Source organism: Phoca vitulina, unplaced genomic scaffold (genome assembly GCF_004348235.1).
Source record: "Phoca vitulina isolate PV1807 unplaced genomic scaffold, GSC_HSeal_1.0 scaffold55, whole genome shotgun sequence".
NCBI classification, from domain to species: Eukaryota; Metazoa; Chordata; class Mammalia; order Carnivora; family Phocidae; genus Phoca; species Phoca vitulina.
The window spans coordinates 8,970,201-8,993,155 of NW_022589758.1; positions in this window are offsets into that span (position 1 = coordinate 8,970,201).

A 22,955-nucleotide genomic window follows, 5' to 3' on the forward strand; every position below is an offset into this window, starting at 1 on the left:
GTGCATTCCTCTTTCCCCACAATTGATTTTGTTAGACTTTCTAACTTTCGTTGATCGAATGAGTGTGAAATGTATTTTGTTTTAATTTGCAGTTTCCTAATTACTTGTCAGGTGAAACATCATCTTTTATTGGCCATTTAGAACTCTTGTAAATTGCCTGTTCATAGCCCTTACTCCATTTTCTGTGGGGCCCCCCTATCGTTTGCTAGTTGGTTTGTGTTCTCTGTTGATTCTGCATATTAATCCTTTGTCCATTATAAGGGTTGCTATTGTCTTCTTGCCATCTATGCCTTATGTTTCATTTTCTTTATGGTGTCACTTACTCTATAGAATAACATTTTGTGTGTGTGCTCTATGTGTTTGGATAAACAATTAAACTCTTGAAGTCTCCACTCCATTTATTCATTTATAAAATGAGGACAATAATGCCTTCTTCACAAGATTGCTGTGAATAAAAATAATGAGGTAATAAATGTACGGGGTAATACTCAAGAAAGAGTAGTTGTCTTCCTGTGGCCCCATCTTCAAACAGAAGGGGAAACAAGAGCCCACTACGATGCAAATATTCTTCATTGAACTATGATGTGTCAAAAAAGAAATCATTTGAATACTTAAACAGAACGACGAGTTGACTGAGTTACATAACTCACTCAATAAATATTTACTGAACCCTTTCTATGTGCCAGTCATAGAATTAAAATGAGATGCAAAACAGACCACAGCTTTTCCAGTGGGGAGAAAGAGAAACAAGCAAAACAAGCATTATTTACTACTGTGTCAGGATAAATAAAACGAAGTTTAAGGGGATTACAAAAATAGAGGGCACACCTTGCACTTTGTGGCCACAGAGATCCCATCACGTAAGCAATTGGAGCAGAAACCTAGAAGAATTGAGGGAGAGAGCCAAATTGAAGGAAGTATGTGCAAAGACCCTGAGGCCCTGGCACACAGTCAGTCAAGCAGAACAAGGGCAGTGTGAGGGAAGGAAATAGAGCAAGAGTGATAGAAGAAGTGACCAGTGACTGGGCAATGACCTTGGAGGTCACAATAAGGATTCTGAATCTTGTTCTAAGTGGGAGGGAAAGCCCGTGGAGGGTTCTGAGCAGAGGAATGACATGTTATAACTTATGTTTTAAAAGGATCCACCTAACTACAGGCTGAAGAAAGGGCTATTGGAGTGCAGGAGAAGTCAGGAGACAGTAAGAGGATGTCTTTGTTGCACAGAAGCTTTACAAAGCTATTCCTGATAATCTCTCAGGACTTGAAAATAAGCTACTCTGAAATGAAATCTGCAATGCAGCAAATGGTGTGATTTCTATTAACTATTATTGTACAATCCACATTTAACCCAGAACCCAGCAGAACATAAGAAAGAGTGGCAAAAACAAATGATGGAAAAACACTGCCAAACTTGTCTACCTCTCATCTGCCCTGGCCAGTTTGTGCATTTTTCTTCGGCTTCTTCGGCTCAAAGAAATCAAGGCCTATTTAGGACAGCTACTATCTTTGGATTAAAATGTGTCAAGGGGCTTGGGTAAAAGCTGTAGTTTCCCCATGATTATTTTTTCAGCATTATTACTTGGTGACATGGAGAGGTCATATCTAACTTTCCCTCTCAAGATATGCTGGGAATCTGATAATAAATTTTTCCAATACTGTCTCACTCTCCAAGGTGTTCTAATTGATTTTTCTCCCTGTTGTTTAGAATCCAAGGCTATTTAATTAATGGGATTCTTTTACACAAATAGAAAAACTCAGCATGACCAATGTCAGAGTGGTCAACAGCTCAGAGCTCCCCTGCCTCCCAGCTATAACACCTTATTAGGTCTGGTTCCTTCAGCCTGCCTGCCAACCCACAGTTGCTTAATATTATGTGCTTCAAAAAGTTTCTGCTTTTGCATTGAAAGAACCAGTTTTATTTGTTAAGAAATTATTCCTAGAGCAGAACTCCCCAAACTTTGATGTGGAAATGAAGAACCTAGGAATCTTGTTAAAACGCAGATTTGAATTTAGGAGATCTGGGGCAGGGCCCAGGACAGTTCATTTCCCAGGTGATGTTGATACTTTATTAACAAGGATCTATAGGGAAGGCAACCACAGCTTCACTTATTAAAATATATATGTATATATTTTTGTATATATCTTCTTATATATATAAGATATATGCAAAATACATGTCTAAATAGTTGGGAGTATATTTAGAACAGTTACTACTTGTGGATAAATAAGTGTCAAATGGCTTGTGTAGAAAGTAGTGCAACTTTTTTTTTAAGAGCATCATTATTTGGTGTCATGAAAGGGTCAAGTCTAAACTTTCAAGCTGAAAATTTGAAAACATATTTAAGTATGGTAATGCATACTAATAATTTACCACCTTGCATTAATAACCTAAAAAGCTACTTCCCCTACCAATAAGATCTTTTTCAAAAAAGGGGAATTACTATTCATCGTTGGTGGAATTCCTTCAAGGTCAAAAGCTTGCAGTGCTCAATGTGTAAAACCCTCTGCTCTGGTTCTCAAACTATACTCCCAGAACCAGCAGCACCAGAATCACCTGGAAACTTTTTAAGATTCCAAATTTCAGACTCCACCCCAAACCTACTGGGGATCAGAAATGCTGTTCATAGAGCCCAGCTACCTCTATTGGAACAAACCCTGCAAATGACTTTGAATTTTGAGAACTACTGCTCTACAGGACTAGTTGCATTATTTCCATTTCCAAGAAACATTCATATGAGTTTCTTAAATGCATAGGACCCGTAAGAAAAAAAATACAACCCCCATAAACTTCATCTTAATAGTATCTACACATACAAATGAATTAGTAAATACAAACCTGGCATAAGAGGGAAAATTAGTACAAGTTTGCCCACAATGTATAATATTCTTTCCTTCTTTATTAATGCAACTATTAGCTATTCATTGCATGAAGGAGGAAACCCAAAAATTAACACAGACATTAACATTTTAAATTTTAGGCAATTTATAGCAAGCAGTAAGCTCTCTGGAGGCCAGCTTGATATTGCTTTGAGGGCCACTTCTCAATTTCTTACACAAAGAATATCTAGGCATTGTTCTTTTCTCATCTCCAAGTTTATTCCTCCTGGGTAGAAGCCATTTGAACCATCCCTTCTATATAATTGACTATTTATATGCAGCTATTACTGGCGAATTTTACCCTCTTGAGGGCCACTAACCATGCCTGGGCCTGATTCTAGGATACTTTTATGATGAAATGTCACGAGGAGATGAGAATCTAACTATGGAACATCTTCAGGCTGGTTTTTCTTAAGGCTTCTCTGAAAAAAAATGTTATCAGGTATCACACATGGGTCCACTTCAGTCCTGGGTCCTACAAAAAAAGTACTCCTCAGAAGTAATTGCTAAATTCTAATAAATTTCCAAGTGAGAGGGCTCCCTTAGTGCTGGCAGTGGCCCTGGAAAGAGCTAGAAATAGTTTCATGTCATCATTTAGGATTAGAATCTGTAACATTTCAACATAAAATGCACTTCATAAATCACAAATATCTCTGTACTGCATTCTCATCTGGACTTTTGGAAAAGTTCTTTTTGCTCACTTTTATATCGTATGTTTTCAATGTTTAACCAATATGTACTTATTTAAAAATATTTTTAATCTCTTGAGAATTGACTTATTAAGTAAACTAACAAAAGGAATAAATCTAACAGCTTTTATGAGAACATAAATAATATTAATGAACAATTTAAGGAAAATTATTAATAGACTTTTGATGGTTAATTTTGTGTTTTTGTCAACTTGGCTGGGCCACAGTGCCCAAATATTTGGTCAAACAATGTTCTGCTTATTTCTGTGGTTTTTTTGATCAGATTGACATTTAAATTGATGGACTCTGAAAAAATAAAAAGGTGAGTGGGCCTCATCCACTAAGTGAGGGGCTTAAGAGAACAAAGACCCAATCACCCTCAAGCAAGAAGGAATTCTGCCAGCCCAATTCCTTTGGACTCAATTGCAACTCTTTCCTGGGTTTCCAGCCTACTGGCCTATCCCATCAGATTTTAGATTTGCCAAGCCTCTACAGTTCCGTGAGCCAGTATCTTGAAATCAATCAATCCATCTCTCTATGTACAAAATCAATGTTGTACATATATGTACATAAACGATATTAGCAGGAAATTATATGTACAACACTGTCTTTTCTTTTGTCATTTAGTGAAAATCCACCTGACACACTGATTATCTCTATCTGAAAGAACTCTCAAGGAGAAAACTTTCCCTGTCAAGCAGCCACCAGGGTATGCTTATTTACTGATACAGGGGCAATACTCCACCCATGAAGAAATTCTGCCTGGGAAAAGAAATAGGCATTTAAAAATAAGATACGCTCTTATCTGTCTGGCATAGACTCAGCATGGGACAGTCTGAAGAGAGGAAGATGAATGCACTAAATAGATCTGTAAGGATTTCCCCTCCCCTCCAGTGTGGTGTTACTTAATTTTTGTCATCTAGTACCCCTGACTGCAAAGAATAAGGTCCCTCTTCTTCCTTGGCAATGAAAGACATGCCCATAAGTTCATTCAAGACTTTGTTCCAGCTACAGAAGATGGGAAAGTATAACTTTATCTTCCTGACACATGTTGTTTTAGTGCTTAGTGAAATAAATGGTTTCTATATTGCACATCATTATTCATATACTAAACTTTTTTGGGAAACATCTGAAAAAGATTTGCAATTTGGATCATCTCTTAACATTCTGATTTTTCTTCAGTTATGTTTAGGGATTTCCATGTATTAAAAAATCATAAATATTCAGGATTAAGTCTGCAAGGAGAGCAGAGAAAAAAAAAAAAACTAATATTCTGTCCCTGAAAAGTTCAAATGAGAGAACCAGTGTGCTGTTTTCACCCCAGGTAGCAATTTCAAGAGATGAGTATCAATTTAAAATTAACTGTCCTTCAACCATACTTCAATAATAAAAATTTAAGAATTAACTGTCCCCCAAACTAGTCAAATATCCCCTTTCTTAGAAACATTCAGGCTTTTATTTTTTTTTTGTTTTTTTGTTTTTAAAGATTTTATTTATTTGACAGAGAGAGAGAGCACAAGCAGGGGGAGCGGCAGAGGGAGAAGCAGGCTCCCCGCTGAGCAAGGACCCCCCCCCCCCACAATGTGGGGCTCGATCCCAGGACCCTGAGATCATGACCCAAGCTGAAGGCAGACGCTTGACCGACTGAGCCACCCAGGCAACCCCAGGCTTTTGTTTATAACTGAAAATACATTGGCTTTAATTTTGTGTTCCTCAAACTTCCAATAGAATACCTTGGTAATTATGTACAGTCTCAGGTCAGATTTCTAATAAAATTTCAAGTGCTGTCCAGGACTGTACAATGGAAGAGCGAATTGAGGAATCAGCAAAGAGTTCAGAAACTAGAATGGCAGTAATGGAAACAGGGATGCAAAATAAGATTTTTCCACAGTGAAAAACTAACAATTTAACAACTAACTTCAGTTCCTAAAAATGATAATGACCAACTAAGGAATAAAGACGCCATTTGCAATATGAACCAAGCTCAACTAACAGAGCAAAATTGCACACAAATCAAGGTAGACACAAAAATAATTTACTCCATGAAAAATTAAAAGCATTAACATACACCGTAAAATGGGCGCCTGGGTGGCTCAGTTGGTTGAGCAACTGCCTTCGGCTCAGGTCATGATCCTGGAGACCCAGGACTGAGTCCCGCATCGGGCTCCCTGCTCAGCAGGGAGTCTGCTTCTCCCTCTGACCCTCCCCCCTCTCATGTGCTCTCTCTCTCATTCTCTCTCTCAAATAAATAAATAAAATCTTTAAAAAAAAAAAAAAAAAACATACACCGTAAAAGATGATCAAAGTTTTTCTAGTGATTTGTTGACCCCATTCATCCAGCAAATTTGCCCTCCTACCTGCCCCTCCCTACACATCTCCTCCCTCCCTATTGCTTAGTCTGCTCCTGTCATACCAGCCTTCCTGCTCTGCCCTCCAGACATACTTCCACTTCAGACCTCGGCGCTTGCCATTCCCTCTGCCTGAAAACCTCTTCCTGCAAGGAGACACTTGGGTCATTTCTTCTCCTTCCTCAGACCTTTACTCTAAAACCACTCACTCAGAGAAGCCTTACCTGGCCACCCTACCTTTCAGTAGCTTTTATCACCCTTCCCTGAAATCATTTACCTGCCTTAGGTAAGTGACTCACTCTCTCTCTTTTTCCAGCTTTGAGGAAACAAGTTGCCTTGTTGGAGATGCCCACATGGTAAAGAACAGAGGATAGCCTCCAAGCAAAAACTACAAAGGAGAAGAAGCCCTTTGTCTGGGAGCCCATAAAGAACAGAATCCTGCTAATCACCACAAGAACTTGGAAGTGGATCATTTCCTGGTCAAGACTTCAGATAACAACAAGCCCGGCCTACACCTCGATTACAGCCTCTGACAGACCAATTACAGAGAAGCCGCATAACCTGTATCCAGATTCTTGACTCATACAAAATTGTGACATAATAAATGTACACTGTTCTAAGTTACTACATTTTGGGATAATTTGGTATACAACAACAGATAACCAATACATATACAAAAAATTCCTCATGGAATTTTGACTGGGGTTGTGGTAAGTATATAGATCAATATGGGGAAAATTGCAATTGTTGTTATATTGAATCTTCTAATCTATGAACACAGTGTCTCTCTCCAGTTATTTAGGTCTTTGATTTCCCTACTCAGCATTTTGTAGTTTTCAGCATACATTTCCTTTACATGTTTCATTAGATTTATGTTTATGCATTTCATTCTCTGCAACTATTAAATTTTTTTTCTGTTACAATTTCCCATTGTTCAATGGTAGTACAAAGAACTATAATTGATTTTTGTGTTTTTACCTAGTATCCTGTGACCTCAAACCCATCTACTAGTTCCAGGAAGTTTTTGTAGATACTGGGATATTCTCTATGAACAATCATGTTGTTTGGGAACTACCCAGAACTTCCAGTGCAGTGTTGAACAGCAGAGAAGATGGACATCTTTGCCTTATTTCTGATCTTAGGGGGAAAGTGCTCAACCTTTCATCAGTAAGTAATGTTATCTCTGGATGTTTTGCAGCTGCCCTTTACCAGGACATTCCCCTCTATTTCTAATTTGCTGGGGAGTTTTCTCATGATGGATGTTGAATTTTGTCAGTTGATATAATCATATTTTTTTAAAATTTAGATTGTTAATATGGTGGAATTCATTGATTTTCAAATATTAAAGCAGCTTTGCACACTTGAAATGCACCCCCACTTGACTGTCCTGTATTATTCTTTTTTTATATGTTGGTGGATTTTTTTGCTAATATTTTGTTGTGGAGTTTTAGGTCTTTGGTCATGATGGATAATGGTCTGCAGTTTTATTTTTTTGTGTTTTCTTTGTATGGTTTTGATATCAGGGTATTGCTGGTCTCACAAAATGGGTTTAGAAATGTTCCCTCCTCTTCGATTTTCTGGAGAACATTATGTAGAATTAGTGTTATTTCTTCCTTAAATGTTTGGTAGAGTTTGCCAGTGGAACCATCTTGGTATGTATATTTCCTTTTTTGAAGAATTTAACTATAACTTCAATCTCTTTAATAGTTATGGGATTATTTAAGTAATCTATTTTTTCTTCAGCAAATGTTGATAGTTTGTGAGTTTGAGAATTCTCTATTTTCATTTAAATTATTGAAATGTCTGGAGAACTGTTCATAGTATACCTATCCTTTTGTTTGTCAGCTTTACTGAGGTGTCATTGACAAAATTCTAAGATATATAAAGTACACAACGTAATAATTTGATATATATAATATACATTTGAAAGGATTCCCATAATCGAGTTAACACATCCATCACTTCATGTATTTGATTTTTTTTTTTTTTTTGGTATTCTTTTTTTTTTTTTTTTTGATGGGAACATTTAAGTTCTGTTCTCTTAGAAAATTTCAATTATACAAAACAGTGTTGCCAACTATAGTCACCATGTTATTCATTAGATACTCAGAACTTACTCATCTTATAACTGGAAGTTTGTACCCTTTTACTGACCTCACCCTGTTTTCCCCAGCCCCTAGCAATGACGTTTTACTATTTCAGTGAGTTTCAACTTTTTTTTTTTTTTAAGATTCTGTATCTAAAGGCTATTATGCTGTATTTGTCTTTTTCTGTCTGACTTATTTCACTTAGCATAATGATCTAATTTTCTTTAGATATATACCCAGAAGTGGGATTGCTGGATCATACGATGGTCTTAACTTTAACTTATTCAGGAACCTCCATACTGTTTTCCATAGTGAATGCACCAATTTACATTACCACCAAAAGTACTCAAGGGTTCCTTTTTTTCCCACATTCTTACCAGCATCTGTTGTCTCGTCTTTTTGATAATAGTCATACTAACAAGTGAAGACAATGTCTCATGATGGTTTTGATTTGCATTTCAGATGGAGATTAGTGATGTTGAACACATTTTCTTGAACCTGTTGTCCATTTGTATGTCTTCTTTAGAAAAATATCTATTCAGGTCAGGATGCCTGGGTGGCTCAGTCCGTTAAGTGTCTGCCTTCAGCTCAGGTCATGATCCTAGGGTCCTGGGATCGAGTCCCACATCAGGCTCCGCATCATGCTCCTTGCTCGGCAGGGATCTTCATTCTCCCTCTACCTGTCTCCCCCCTGCATGTACTCTCGTACTCTCTGGCATGCTCTCTCTCTGGCAAATAAATAAAAATTTTTTTTTAAAAAAAAAAGACCTATTCAGGTCTTTTGCCAGTTTTTTAAATTGGGTTACTTTGTTTTTTGCTATTGAGTTGTAGTTCAATTGATATTTTGGATATTGACACTTCATCAAATACATGATTTACAAATATTCCATAGGTAGCCTTTTCATTTTGTTGTTGATTTGCTCTGCTGTACAAAAGATCTTTAGTGTGATATAGTCCCAATACCTTATTTTTGCTTTGATTGCTTATACTCTGGGTGCCAAATTTAAAAAAAATCCTTACTAAGAGCAATGTCTAGGAGCTTACCCACTGTTTTCTACTAAGAACTTTATAGTTTTAGGTCTTTTATTCTTTAATCTGTTTTGAGTTGATTTTTGTGTATGGTGTAAAATAGGGGTCCAGTTTGATTCTTTTGCATATGGGTACCCAGTTTTCCCAACACCATTTATTGAACACCCTATCTTTTCTCCCACTGTATATTCTTGGCTCTTTTGTTCTAAATTAATTGGCTATATAAGCATGGGTTTATTTCTCGGCTTCCAATTCTGTTCCACTGATCTATGTCTGTTTTTAGGCCAATAACATTCATTTTTGATTACTATAGCTTTGTAATATAGTTTGAAATCAGAATGGGTGGTATCTTCAGCTTTGTTCTTCTTTGTCAAGATTGCTTTGGCTATTCAAAGTCTTTTGTGGTTCCACTCAAATCTGAAGATTATTTTTTCTATCCCTGTGAAAAAAGTCATTGGGATGTTAATAGGAATTTCATTTGAATCTCTGATTCCTTTGGGTAATACAGAAATTTTAACAATGTTAATTCTTCTAATCTATGCCCATGGAATATCTTTCTATTTATTTATTTCTTCTTCAGTCTCCTTCACCATTGTCTTCTAGTTTTCAGTGTACAACTCTTTTGTTCACATCCCTGGTTAAATTTATACCTATTTTATTCTTTTTGATGCTATTGTAAATGGGACTGGTAGTTTCTCCTTTTGGTAATTCATTGTTGGTGTATAAAAATGCAACTGATTTTTTTATATTGATTTTGTATCATGTATCCTGAAACTTTACTGAATTAGTTTATTAGTTCTAACAGTCTTTTGGTAGAATCTTTAGGGGGTTTTATAAATAATACCATTTATCTCCAAATACAGACAATTTAACAACTTCTTTTCCAAATTGGATGGCTTTAATTCATTTTCTTGCCTAATTTCCCCAGCTAGGACTTCTACCAAACATAAGTAGTAACAGTGGGCGTCACAGTCTTGTTCCTCATCTTAGAGGAAAAGCTTTCTGCTTTTCACTGTTAAGTATGATGTTAACTGTGGTTTGTCATATATGACCTATATTATGATGAAATATGTTTCCTCTATATCCATTTTGTTTAGAGTTTTTTATTATGAGATGATGTTAAACTTTGTTAAACGCTTTTTCTGCATCTATAGGGATGAATGCAGGATTTTTATCTTATGCTAATATAGTGTATCACACTTACTGATTTGCTGATGTTGAACTATCCTTGCATACCCAGAATAAATCCCACTTGATCATGTGTATATTAGCCTTTAATGTATGTGGAGTCTATAATTAGAACTTCTTTTCCATTTCTGGTATTGGTAATATGTGTCTTTTACTCTTAGTAAGCCTTAGTGCAGTTTAACAATTTTATTGATTTTTTTTTACAGTATCACTTATTTGATTTTCTCTATTGTTTTTAATTTTATTGATTCTTCCTCTTAGCTTTATTATTTCCTTCCTTCTCAGTGCTTTGGGTTTATTTTGCTCCTCTTCGTCCAGTTTCATAAGATTGAAGTCTTTAGGTCACTGATTTCAGATCTTTCCTCTTTTATAAGTATTTAAATGCTGTAAATTTCCACCAAAGCACTGCTTCAGCTGCACTGCAAAAATAAGATAGGTTGTATTATCAATCCAAGTATTTTCTAACTTCTCTAGAGACTTCCTTTCGACGTGCAGATTACTTAGAAATGCATTGTTTTAATACCAAATGATCAAAGATTTTCCTGTTATTTATTTCTAATTAAATTCTTTAATTGCCATAGAACATACTAACATACTTTTTATGGTTTCAATTCTTTTAAATTTGTTAAGTTTTGTTTTATATGCACCATGGTACAGTCTATCTTGGTGAATGTTTCATGTGCATTTGAGGACAATGTGTATTTAGCTGTTAGTAGGTAGAATATTCTATAAATGTTTATATCCAGTTTATTGATGATACTGCACATTCTTCTATATTTTTTTCTGATTTTCTGTTTATCAGTTCTATCAGTTACTGAGAGAAGAGTATTAAGGTCCCCAAATACAAATGTGGTTCGTTTTTTGCTTTTCCCTCTCTTTTTCATTACTCTGTTCTCTCTTTTCTGCCTTCTTTTAGGTTATTTGAACATTTTTGGTATTCCATTTAAATTTTTCATCTACCTTTTTTTTAAATTTATCTTCTTGTGTTTCTTTTTTGGAATGCTTGCTCTATGAAGTATACATACTGAACTTGTTATTGTATACATAGAATCAATGTTTTATCACTTCAAGTGATATAAAAAAAATCTTTCCACCATATACGTCCCTTTACCCATTCCCTTTAGGTTGTAATTGTCTTATGTATAACACTGTCATTAAAAAACCATCAGACAATATTATAATTTTTTCTTCTGACCTAACATTTTAAATAGCTTAACAGGAAAACATTAATCTATTATATTAAGCTAGATATTTACCATTTAGGTTTCTTTTTATTATTATTTTATTATTCCTTCTGGTATCATCTCCCTCCTTTCTGATCATCTTCCCTTAGAAATTCTTTCAGAGCAGGTCAGCTGGCAGCAAATTCTCTTCGTTTCCCTTTATCTGAAATTGTCTTTATTTCACCTTTATTGCTAAAGAATTATTTTTGCTAGATAAAGAATTCTGGATTGAACAGTTGTTTTATCACTTGAAAAATGTTTTAATTCCTTCTTTCATCACTGTCTCTGATGAGAAATCAGCTCTCAGTTGAATCATTGTTCCCCATTAAACTATGTGATGTTTTTCTCTGGTTGTTTTCATGATTCCTTTTTTGACTTTAGGTTTTCAGCAGTTTGATTATGATGTGTCTGGGTTTGGATTTCTTTGCCTTTATTTGTTTTGAGTTTGCTGAACTTCTTGAATCTGTAGTAGGTTCATGTCTTTTACAAATCTATGAAGTTTCTGGCCATTATTTCCTCAAATATTTTTCTGCAATTCACTCTTCTTTTTCTGGGTTCAAATAACACAAAGACTTTTTTTGTTATTATCTCACAGGTCCCCTGGCTCTGTTCATTTTATCTTTTTTGGGGGGGGTAATTTTTATTAATCTACCTACAAATTCATGGATTCTGTCCTCTTTCAGCTTCATGCTGCTATTAAACCCTTCCAATTATTTTATATTTCAATTCCAAAATTTCCTTTCAATTCTTCTTCATATTTTCTATTTCTTTGCTGATGCCTTCTGTCTTTCCAATTTTTAAAGGGTATTCATCTCTACTTACTGAAGCAATAAAAATAAAAATTAAAAAACTAAAAAAACTTTTTAAAAAGTTTTTATTATAGAGCAAAGGTGATCAATACTGAACTAAGAAAGAGAATAAAAAATGTCATGGTACTTTGCATTTGTGAAAGAGGCTATATATTTGGTGGTTAACATGCTTGACCACAAATCAGAATATTTGGGTTCTAGTATAAAATCTGCAATTTACTTTTGTCATTTACTTCCTAGGCCATTTTTTTTATTTTGATATTGAAACTAAGCTAATATATTTGATTAGGAAATTCATTACTTCATAAATAATAGTGTCAATTTAAAGTATAGAACTCAGGTTTCTCAGTTTCCATGTCTTCAGTTTTATTGAGTTATATAAGGTTCATAAATCCTGATTTAAGGACATATGCTTTGTAATAATCAAAGTTGTAAAAGCTATTAAACTGAAAAGTGATGGTTTATAAATGCCAAAGCATTCATTACTACACAAGTAATCATATACATATGATTGCATATATATGGTTATACATATATGTGTATTTGTTACAAGAATAAGGAAAAATGAGATTCATTTGTAAAATAAGTGTTTTATGATAAATGTTTTAAAACACGCTCCAGAAATCCTATGATGCATCTCTGATGTTCACGGGCTTGGTTCTATGGCTGCTGATGCTAAATGTTTTACTGCATTCTTTGTAGGATTCTGCACACCAGTAGTTTTGTACATGCATTAGCACACCCACAAGGTGAGAAACAAAAATGGTTGCATATGGTTGCCCAACACACAGGTGACTCACATCCAAGCCCATCATTCCTCTTCTGGTTAATCCTGCCTTTGTCCCCCTTCTACAATGGTAATCTAGGTATTGAAAAGCTTTTGCTGATCTTCTCTTCCTCGGAACTCTGATGGTACTTTTCCTCCTGAGGAGTTATTCTCAGGGTCTGTTCTGTTTTACTCCATTGTCATACAATTTTTGGGCCCAAAACTGAAATCACCAACATTCTTTAGTATAAAATCCTCTCTTACCTAATGTCCATTTTCATCTTGCAATTTTGAGCAAAGAAAGTTAGGGGGAAATTTAGTATATCTATTTAACACCTTTTTTTTTTTTTTTAGAAGAAGATAACCTGATTTATTTTAAAAAGACAAAATAAGATCCTGTTAGAGAATGAAAAATATCAGTATTTCAGAACTCCATTTTATTTAAAAAGTTCCATATGATTGGCAATTTATTTGATCTCTCTTAATATACCCAACACCCTTTCAGCCAGTACTTGCGAAAAATTTTCGGGCATTATGTCATGAATTGCTCTTCAGACTCAGTGTGATAAATGGTGATATTGTGGCACTTCTGCTCTCTGTATTTCTCTGTGATATTTACCATGCAGTTTGTCATGACCAGCTTGCATGGGGGGGGAGGGCAATAGAATTTGCCTTACTGTTTCCGTTCGAATAGAGATCCTAGTTCAGATGCTAACACAGTGTGCCTGTTGCAGAATTTATCCTGTTTGTTGATTTTCCTCTTCTGTTTTTTTTTATTATGTTATGTTAATCACCATACATTACATCATTAGTTTTTGGTGTAGTGTTCCATGATTCATTGTTTGCGTATAACACCCAGTGCTCCATTCAGTACGTGCCCTCTTTAATATCCATCACCAAGCTAACCCATCCCCCCACCCCCCTCCCCTCTAGAACCCTCAGTTTGTTTCTCAGAGTCCATAGTCTCTCATGGTTCGTCTCCCCCTCCGGTTTCCCCCCCTTAATTTTTCCCTTCCTATTATCTTTTTTTTTTTTTAACATATAATGTATTATTTGTTTCAGAGGTACAGGTCTGGAATTCATCAGCCTTACACAATTCACAGCGCTCACCATAGCACATACCCTCCCCAATGTCTATCACCCAGCCACCCCATCCCTCCCACCCAATACTAAGAGTCAAGAATACCTATGATACTATCTTCATTTTGAAATTAAAAGTGTCTTTTATAATATTTATTATGAAAAATAATTTATAAAAAATATATATTTATAAATATATAAAGACAAATTATAAATTTATTATGAAAAATAAATTTATAAAATTACTATAATAAAGTTTCCAATACAGAAAATAGAAATATTATAGAGAAAGAAATAAAAGCCACCTATTACCTATCACCTGGAGATAAAAACCTTTATGTGCATAATTCATCTTTTTCTATGCCTATATAATACTTTATTTATATAAACTAGTCATAATATAGTAGGGACATTTAAGATCTATTTTTTTATTTAATATAGCATTAACAACTTTCCATGTAATAAATATTTATCCACAAAAAGTATTTATCTACAATCTTGTTATCAATATATGACTACAATTCCAGTGAATAGGTATATTTTTATTTGTTAAGCTGACAGAAAGCATTTTGTGGTTTTTAAGTTTTCAGTATTATCAATTTTTAACACATTTTTCTACTATTCCATTCAGTTGCATTCCATAAAGTAAAACATATTAAAGTCTATGTGTATTTTTCAGACTTAATGACAATGCTTTGTCATTAAGTAAATGAATCAAGCAAAATTAAGGATATTGTTTTTAGAGTAACAGCTTTTTTTTTTCTGAAACATATCTTCCATCACTTAAAAAAATTAAGCAATAGTATAAAAACAATTAACCTAAAAATGTCATCAACCAGACATCTAGTGTTATTTTACAAGTATCTCCCTATGCACATATACAGATACAAAGAAAGATAAACAGGGGCGCCTGGGTGGCTCAGTTGTTAAGTATCTGCCTTCAGTTCGGGTCATGAGGGTCCTGGGATTGAGCTCCGCATCGGGCTCCCTGCTCAGCGGGAAGCCTGCTTTTCCCTCTCCCATTCCCCCTGCTTGTGTTCCCTCTCTCACTGTGTCTCTCTCTCTGTCAAATAAATAAATAAAATCTTTTAAAAAAAACAGAGAGAGATAAACAACAGGTAGATGATAGATCAACTGATAGGTATAGACAGATAAATAGCCAAAATGACTTTAACAGTGGATCCATATAACATACAAGCTACTGTTTTTGAAATACTAAATTTAATTCCAGTAAAATATAACAGAACAAAGGTGAAACTCAAGGAAATGCTGAATATAATTATAATTGTTCCTTAGTCACAAAAATACTTGCTTCTGAAAGACTTATCTAAGCCAGTGGCTCTCAAATAGGAGAAATATTGTAGCCTAGGGGACACTTGGCAGTATCTGATGACATTTTTGGATGTTACAACTGGGTGCTACTGGCATCTAGTGGGTAGAGGCCAAGGATGCTGCTGAACATCCTACAATGTACATGACGGCCCCTACAACAAAGATTCATCTAGCCCAAAATGGGAGCGGTGCTATATTTAAGAATATTAAAGAACAAATTTTTAGAAAGTATTTAAAGATTCAAGTAATTACTTTTTTAATGCACCTGCTTTGAGTTTAGATGTGACCAGACACAATGGAAAGTAAAGTGGTCATCCCACTTAAACTTCTTTATCACCAATGCCCATAAACATTCCATCTGTAGCCACAACTCCTTAAATTTTTAATCTAGTTCTTTGATATTATTGCTGAGAGTTTTTGTTTTGACTTTTAAGACTTCCTGGAGTTCTTTCTAGTCTAGGAGTGTCTGCTGTGGCTTTTTGTTTTAATAACTACTTGGCTCTGTGTAATATTCTTGGGTCCCACCTTCTTCTCCAGTGGAACTTGTAGCAATCTCACTGTTGTCTCATGGCATTAAATGTTACTCTGAAGGATTCTGAGAAGGCCCTAATTTTTTTTATATTGCGAATCAATTTTTCTTTCTGAATATGTGAATAATTGTGATTCTTTAAGAATGAGATCTTATTGCTAAGTATAATAAGTTAACCAGAATATGTCTCAGTGTCGCTGACTCCAAGTAATTTTTCCTGCTCTGAGGTATGCTCCTTGAAGTTTTAGTCTCTTTTCCTCTACCGTATGTCTGAAAATTTTTGTTTGCCAGCTTTTATACTAAAATCTCACTTTAGGGGTGCCTGGGTGGCTCAGTCGTTAAGCATCTGCCTTCGGCTCAGGTCATGATCCCAGGGTCCTGGGATCAAGCCCCACATCAGGCTCCCTGCTCAGCGGGAAGCCTGCTTCTCCCTCTGCCTCTCCCCCTGCTTGTGTTCCCTCTCTCGTGTGTCTCTGTCAAACAAATAAATAAAACCTTTAAAAAATAAATAAATAAAATCTCATTTTAAGCTTTCTCATTCGTAAGCTCACAACGTGTTATCTTAGTTCTCAATTTGCTTACTATACAATCTTCTCTTACATCTTATTCTCTTTTATCTTCTTACCCTGTTTTTCTACTTTTACTTAATATTCTTTGTAAATTATTCCTTAGCATAAACAATTTTACAATACTTTCTTCTATATCTTAGTTTCAATTTTTTTCAAGACTGAGTTCTTTTGGTTTGGTTTTTACTATGTTCACTCCTTTCCTTTCATTTACTGATTTTTGTTTTCTGTTTTTGTTGCACTATATTGGTTTTTTTTGTTTGTTTTTTGTTTTTTTTAAGATTTTATTTATATGACAGAGAGAGACACAGCGAGAGAGGGAATACAAGCAGGGGGAGTGGGAGAGGGAGAAGCAAGCTTCCCGCAGAGCGGGGAGCACAATGCAGGGCTCGATCCCAGAACCCTGGGATCATGACCTGAGCCGAAGGCAGACGCTTAACGACTGAGCCACCCAGGCGCCCCTCAAATAAATAAATCTTTTAAAAAAAATTTTTTTTAAGAATTTATTTATTTATTTGACAGAGAGAGACACAGCGAGAGAGGGAACACAAGCAAGGGGAGCAGGAGGGGGAGAAGCAGACTCCTTGCCAAGCAGGGAGCCCAATGCGGGGCTCGATCCCAGGACCCTGGGACCATGACCTGAGCCGAAGGCAGACGCTAAACGACTGAGCCACCCAGGCGCCCCTGTTGCACTATATGGTAATAGCTATTTCACTTCCTTTCATCTCTCTCATACTTAATGTATTTCACACTTAACTTTTAGTTCAGATACATGTTTGAGTAAATTCCCCTTGACAGCATTCACACCTCATTTAAGATTTTTTCCTGCTCCTCTAAGCTTCAGTTTGAGTGCTTTCAATCCTTGCCCCGGTTTTTGGAAATGTAGAAGGAATCACCACTTGGTTTGAATGGTATGAAACACTTGTCAGGAAATTTGAGCTCCTCCCCTTCTGTAATGCTGTACCAAGGCCCAGTTCATTCCGACTGTTTTCCGAACTTTGCTTTCCTTGGAAAATAAGACTTGCAATCTTCTTGCCCCTGAATTTAAGTGCATATGGTCACAAAGGTTTTTTCTGGATTTTTTTTCCAGTGTTTTTTTCATCCCTTTATTATGTTTTACCTCAAATTGAGTGGTATAAAAAAGACTTGCCAGGATTTTACTGACTCCTCCTTTGCTAAGTGTATTTTCTGCTGCACTAGAACACAGAATTGTTTTTCTGTCACTTTCATGTTGATAGCATAAACTTCTCTGATTTTTAATTGTCTGATTGTCTGATTTCTGCTTATTTTTAGCCTTTGACAAACTACTTTTTCTGTTTAGCTAATTAGGCTTCCGAAGAGGACTTTTCTGTGATCTTGCTCCCTTTAGCCATCGTTTCACAATCTTCTATGTGTATCATTAGTTCATTTAGTTTCTATTACTCCAAGCTTTCATCTTTTTTGTGTAGAATACTTACGTATTACAACCAAATGCACTGCCTAATTTATAATTTCTGTGTAATACTTAGGGACTATTTAGAAGTAAATGACATATTTTAAAGTAAATAACTATTAAGAGCTCAGTGAGGAGCAATATGAGCGTGTACACTTACTATAAACCTCCTAGGTATGAAAGTCCAAGCATAAATACATGGAAAGTTTCATATTTTATATTTAAACTATGGCTTTATCACCTACAAAGTTTAAGGGCTTCAGATTTGTCTTGTGACAATGCCAGTCTTGACACACTGAGAGAGGCAAAGAAAATGGCTTCATAGGCAAGATTTCCAAATTTTGGGCCACCATTCTGAATAGACAGATGATGGTCTATCTCAATTCTGCAAATGCTGGATACTCCTTCATCACCCTCTAGCTCCACCTTGAAGGAACATGCTTAAAGCTAAGTAAATTATTTATATCAAGAGTCTAGTGAGATTCATCACATATTAATTAACTCATTTAATACCTTCAAACCCAGAAGGCAAGTTACCTCAACCCCTGAGGAAAGCACTTCCGGTTTATTTTTTAGAATGAGTATAAACTTGGACATAGAAAACACTTACCAAGTGGCATTCATGTTGGAAAATGTTTAGCCTGATGCATAGGATAAGATGCAGGGAGTTGCCTTTCCAAAGGTACCTAAACTTGTGAGTTCATCCAGCCTTCATCAAGGTTCCAGATTCCAGACTCTCTTGAACTTTAGAAATGATGTTATTACCCATTCTTTTTAAGTTTTTATTTAAATTCCAGTTACTTAACATACAGTGTAATATTAGTTTCATATGTAGAATTTAGTGATCTATCACTTATATACAATACCCAGTGTTCATCATAAAAAGTGCCCTCCTTAATGCCCATCACCTATTCCACCCATCCCCCAACCACCTCCCCTCCAGCAACCCTCAGTTTGTTCTCTATAGTTAAGAGTTTCTTTTATGGTTTGACTCTCTTTCCACCCCCGCCATGTTCATCTGATTTGCTTCTTAAATTCCACATATGCGTGAAATCATATGGTATCTGTCTTTCTCTGACTGACTTATTTTGCTTAACATTATACTCTCTAGCTCCATCCACGTCACCGCAAATGGCAAGATTTCATTCTTTCTAGCTCTATCCGTATCATTGCAAATGGCAAGATCTTATTCTTTTTGATGGCTAATATTCCACTGTGTAGATACACCACTTCTTCTTTATCCATTCATTAGTCAATGCACATTTGGGCTCTTTCCATAATTTGACTATTGTTGATAATGCTGCCATAAACATCAGGGTGCATGTGTCCCTTCAAATCAGTATTTTTGTAACCTTTGGGTAAATACCTAGTAGTACAATTGTTGGATCATGGGGTAGTTCTATTTTGAACTTTCTGAGGAACCTCCGTATTGTTTTCCAGAGTGGCTGCACCAGTTTGCATTCCCACCAACAGTACAAGAGGGTTCCCCTTTCTCCTCAATCTTGCCAACATTGTTTCCTGTATTGTTCATTTTAGCCATTCTGACAGCTGTGAGGTAATATCTCATTGTAGTTTTGATTTGTATTTCACTGATGATGAGTCAGGTTGAGCATCTTTTCATGTATCGGCCATCTGTATGTCTTCTCAGGAGAAATGTGAAGGGTATGAGTAGGTAACAGTGATATACTGGTAAATGTTTAATAACTGCCTCTGTTAGGATGGGGTGCTGATTTCTAACTTACAGAGTAGTATAAATAGTCCCACCATAGCTAATTTCAAGATACCATCATGATGTGACTGGACACAGTGCTAAGAATAGATGTGCCACAATCAGCTCTCTCAAGGTGGTGGGAAACAGCTCCCACACACCAATGGCAGATAATTTTAAATATAATATTGCAATAACTTCAAGAATAGTTTAAACATATACAAGATTACCCATCTCCTGCCAACACTGCCAAGCAATTCTTTTATGTTCTAAAGGAGGCAACGTTGTTGGAAGCTAAAGTAAACAAAGGGAAACTCTTCTCTATGCCCAAGTCACTACAGAATGATTCCTTCTATCCAAAGACTACAAATATTTAAAACCCAAATAATAGCAGCTCTGCCCTTTAGAATTCCTTTTTCACAAAGTACTTCAGGTACTAGTATGAATGGTGTTATCAAAATGTGAACTATTATAACTCAACTTCTAGAATTACAGTTATTAATGAGGATTATACGAATACCTTTTATAAGTTAAGGCAAAGCCCACATACAATTAAACCTGAATCACTGTAAGAATAAATAAGTTACTACTCCAAGGTTATTTTATACACTGTTCAATGACAACTGTAGCTGTGCCACTATTTAAAGTGTAGCTGTGAAATTAATATAATGTATTATTAAAAAATGCTATGTGCAGCTCTTGGAGATCAACAAATCTGAGTGGGTGGTAGAGAAAAAGAGAAAGCAATAGCAGAGCACAGTCTAAAAGAATAAACTTCAGCTATTTTGATTTACTTGTAAAGTATCTGTAAAGTCTCCTTACCTAGACACTTTTCCATGTTCAGTATAAACTCCCATCTTCTTTTATTCTTCAAACAAACTTAACTACCATATTTTATGATCAGAATTTTAGGATCTTCTTTTCAGGTCCCAACTGTTTAGCTGAAAAATGTGTCATCCTTGAGATGATAATGTCTAATAGTAAAAATTAACTATACCTCCTAGAAATAACAGGGGGACTTTGGAGGATTTCTGAAAACACAGTGCCTTCACAAGCCTTTAAAGGGCATGGCTCATACAGAAAATCAAACTGCTTGCAAAGCACCTTGGTTAAGTGGTCAAGGCATCTAGCAATTATGAATGAGCATTTCAGCTTCCATTTGCTCTAGGCCAGACCCAGTCATGCTGAACGCTGAGAGAACACACATCTCAATACAACAAACTCCTGTTTCCTCAAAGTGTCCCACATTACACAGAGTGGGAAACTGACTTTACCTAAAAGAAAAGATCTTACTGCAAGTTGGGAGCCCTGGTAATCACCCTCTAGGATAAAGTTTAGCACACAGGGCATTCATTAAGGAGTGCCCTTGTTACCAACACTTGTGGAAAGGAGGGAAGGAAGGAGAAGTATGCAGAGAGGTTCAGCTACAACGCATGCCCAATGGCAGCTTCAGCCAAACCCATATTGAGCTCTGCAGCTAGAATGGCCCCAACAAAGTGGTCCTGAGGTAGAGCAAGAGGGCCATGCCTTTTTACTTCCACATCTATCAGTCAAAGAATGTAAGCCACCTCAGGAAGGGCCAAGATATTAGACAAGATGCCATCCGATGACAATCCTTGAAGGGGCTGAAAATTGGGAGGCTCTCTGCTGGTAGTCCTCCTAGCAACTGAGAGAACAAATCTTTCAGTGAAAGGAGATACAGGATGTATATCACAGTGTCTACTGCAGATCTCCAAACTAAATTTCTTCAACACTGGTCTGCCCTACCAGCAGCATTCACTTGCAACACACTCCTATTCAGAGCATCCCTCAGCAGATACAATGGGGAGAGGGACAGGCAAAGAGACACTTCCATGACTCTGAAGACAGAGCTGCCTCTCAACCAAATGAAATCCATGAAGGTCCATTCCCAAGGGAAGAGTCTATTCAACTGCCCTCTCATCTCCTTAAAAGCATAGTGAATTAGATACCCATTCTTATTTGACCTAACCATTGCCCCACTTTAAATACAGATGGCTAGCTTATCTGCCTTATTTGAAGTTGGAGTTTTCACTGGTGCTCTATACTTTAAGTAATACTGAGTTAGCACTTAAAACAGGGCCTACCATGAAGGCTTTGTTTTTTCTTTCTTGCCTGACTCTGAAAATGTCCATACTCCCTGAGTGGTACCACGTTTGTGGTCAGTCATCATTTAGGCTTAATGATACTCATTTATCCCACTACTGTACTGGGATTGGAGAGCACAGGCAAGACACAACATGAAGCTATTGGACAAAAGGAATAAACGTATGGAATGGAGAAAGGATGAACATAAGAACACAGTAGGCCAAAGCAAAACTGTTGCAGAAGACTTCCGCTTTCCATATTTTGCTTATATTTGGCCGTTTGTGTATTGCTTTCCTGGCAGTCCTGAGAGTAGTGCCTTAAGATATTTTCACCTAATACTTTGTGGGAAATAGAGAATGTGCTCACTGATTCTTAAAATAATAAGACAACAACCTAATAAAATCTCAACACAACCTTGCAGATCTGTAAGTACAAATATAGTTTAAAAAATAAAACACAGTTCTATGCTAAAATAATTTTTTAAAGAAGGTCATATTGATAGAAAAAAATCAATTGTGAAGATATCCACACATTTCTGTATGCTATTGTCTTCACCTGAAAGATTCGCCTTGCTTCATACCTTGAGACATGTCTACCCCTTGAGGTCTAAGTTTAAACCCTACTTTGTGATGTCTTCCCAAAATCACTCCAATCCCTTTTCCTACCCAACTACATGATGCGCAGTATCTCTGTGAAATATTTGACCTTCATCATTATTTTTGGTTCTATTTCTATTGAATATCCACCATGTACCAAACACAGTATAAACTTTACATATTTTATCAGATTGAATCCTTGTATGCACACTGTTAGCCAGCTTTGAGTATCCCCATTTGACATATTAGAGAACAGAGACCCAGAGAGGTGAATTAGCACTGCAGGTAAAATGGGAGAAGGTATTAAACACAGTTCAGATACACTATAATGTCTGTTTTCTTGCTGTTATGCTGTCTATGTTGTGTGTGCTTCTCATTTCCCTCAGGTAGACCATACACTTTGTGAGAGAAGTAATTGTGTATAATAACAGTTTTCTTTTACTTCTCTATATCTACTCACATCTTGAATAACAAAGAGCCTATGACATCATGCATGTGGTTGAGAAAGACAAGGAAAAGAACATATAAGATAGAGAAGTCAATGAGTAGATTCCTACAAGTATTCCAGATTATTCCTGATGAATTAAAAA